The 2,304-nt window shown below is 47.1% G+C and overlaps 1 non-coding gene across 1 annotated transcript; it reads left to right on the top strand.

Annotated features, from left to right (window-relative positions):
• The first annotated feature begins 1,155 nt into the window (after positions 1-1,155).
• On the top strand, positions 1,156-1,271 carry LOC144231516 (U5 spliceosomal RNA). The gene has a single exon (XR_013335087.1). It is a non-coding gene; the product is annotated as a U5 spliceosomal RNA (small nuclear RNA).
• The last annotated feature ends 1,033 nt before the right edge of the window (positions 1,272-2,304 follow it).

The raw sequence follows: 2,304 nt of genomic DNA, 5'->3' as shown, positions 1-2,304 counted from the left end.
CCAGAGTCACCTGGGGGACTTTCGCCATCCCAGCTTGCAGGGCCCCGCCCCTAGAGTTTGAGATCCAGTAGGTCCGACAAGGGACCCAGGAATCTGCGTCTCTGGCAGGTACCCAGGCAATACTGACATGCTGGTCTGGGGATCACGTGGCAGGAACTACTGCCTTAAATCGCTCATCGGATCGCGTTGGTCTCTCGTGAAACTCTCGGATGCCTCGCCATTGCCCCCAAGGTAAATGCCAGCTGCTATCTTGGCACTGAAGGCCATCTGGTCGCTCACCCTCTCTGCACTGCTCACCGCCCTGCTTTTTTGGGTCCAATGCTGTGCATGGATATCAGCAAACATTCTGGTATCAGTGCTCACACACTTGGCCTGCCCATCTCATAATGCTCATTGAGGATGAAATGTTGGGGATACCTCTCTATCTTTACAGCCCAGCACAGGATTTAACACAGTGCTCAGAAAATTGTTGTTGAGGGGCGCCTGGGTGACTCAGCTGGTTAAGCGTCCGACTTGGGCTCAGGTCATGACCTCATGGTTCATGAGTTCGAGCCCTGGTCGGGCTTTGCGCTATCAGCCTGGAGCCTGCTTCAGATTCTGTCTGCCTTTCTCTCTGCCCCTCCGCCTCTTGTGCTCTATTTCTCTCTCTCTCAAATGTAAATAAACATTTTTTAAAAATTAAAAAAAAGAAAATTGTTGAATGAAGATAAAATTTTTCAAGTTTTATTTTATTTTTATTATTTTATTTAAGTACAGAAGAAATTTTTACAGGGAGTCAAAATTTATAAGTCAGATTTTTTTTCTGGTTGACCCAGAGCACAAATCCTGACACTCTGGCCTCCGCTCTGCCCCCTGGTGGTAGTCTCAGTCCCAGCAGGAAAACGAATGCACTGTCTAAGGTATTTCCGGGAGCCGGGGCGTGGCGACGGAGCTGTATTTGCATACCCCAAATGCATTGCACACCGGGCAATTTCCGACTTAGAAATGACTAGGTTTTCCTTTTGCCGTTGAATTATTTTCCCCCAAGAATAAGCCTTCTCCCACAGAATCGTCTGGGGGAAAGACAAAAATCACTAACTCTTTCGAGCAGAGAGTCACCATCACTGAATTCGGGGTAACAGTTACCCGAGGAATGTGTGCCGCCCGTCCCAGGACATACTCTGGTTTCTCTTCAGATCGCATAAATCTTTCGCCTTTTACTAAAGATTTCCGTGGAGAGGAACAATTCTGAGTTTTGAACCAATTTTTTGAGGCCTTGCACTAGCAAGGCTGTTAATGCTGTTCAAAAATAGACTGTTTTGTGCTAAGAATTTTTCATACTGAGGTTTTCCTTGTATCTTCTGTGTTTGCTAGGAATACAGCTTTCTATCAGTTGACATTCTAATATTTGCTTGTTTCTGGGGTCTTTGCTGTAAAACTGCTGTTGTGTTTTATGTTTTCTTTCTATACACCTGCTCTGCTTTTCCCGCTTTTCCTGGCGCCACCTGCCAGTGCCCTGGGCATAGATTACCTTTGGGAGATCACTTGCTGGGGGTGATCTGAGATCCAGATTCCACCCGATCGATCTCTAGGGCGGATTCCTACCGCCCGACCTGGTACAACAGAGCTCCCCTGTAGAAAACAAGGTTTTCCAGTCCGTTGGACTCACAGGCTGGAGCCACCAAGCCCGGCCTGGTCCTCTGTTCCCGGGCGCCGACGGAGGTTGGCACAGATGATCGCTGAACATAGAACATCTGGTTAACCTGATCTAGCCCAGGCTTGAGATAAAACTTATTTTTTAAAAAGATGACTCTTGGGCATATCCATGTATTCACACATTCCACTCAAGGCAGGGCCCAGACACTTGGCCCTAAGTGTTGCACTTACTGTAAGCTTTTTTAATTTCTTGCTGTAAGCTTTTATAAAGAACTGTAAACAATTGAAGTATAATTGGCTGTGTTTTCTTTTTTCTTTTTAAAGCTTATTTAAAAAGAGAGTGCATGTGCGGGCGAGGAGCAGACTCCCTGCTGTCAGTGCAGAGCCCTACTCAGGGCTCGAACTCATGAACCATGAGATCATGGCCTGAGCCCAACCCAAGAATCAGTGGCTTAGGCCAATGAGTCATGCAGGTGTCCACCTTCGGCTCAGGTCATGATCTCATGGTCCACGAGTTCAAGCCCTGGATCGGGCTCTGTGCGGACAGCTCAGAGCCTGGAGCCTGCTTCAGATTGTGTCTCCCTCTCTCTCTGCCCCTTCCCTGCTCATGCTTTGTCTCTGTCTGTCTCTCAAAATTAATAAATGTTAAAAACTTAAAAAAATGAAAGT

The sequence above is a fragment of the Crocuta crocuta genome, unplaced genomic scaffold, assembly GCF_008692635.1.
Source record: "Crocuta crocuta isolate KB4526 unplaced genomic scaffold, BGI_CrCroc_1.0 scaffold13, whole genome shotgun sequence".
NCBI lineage: Eukaryota > Metazoa > Chordata > Mammalia > Carnivora > Hyaenidae > Crocuta > Crocuta crocuta.
This window is presented reverse-complemented; position numbering and strand designations above follow the sequence as displayed.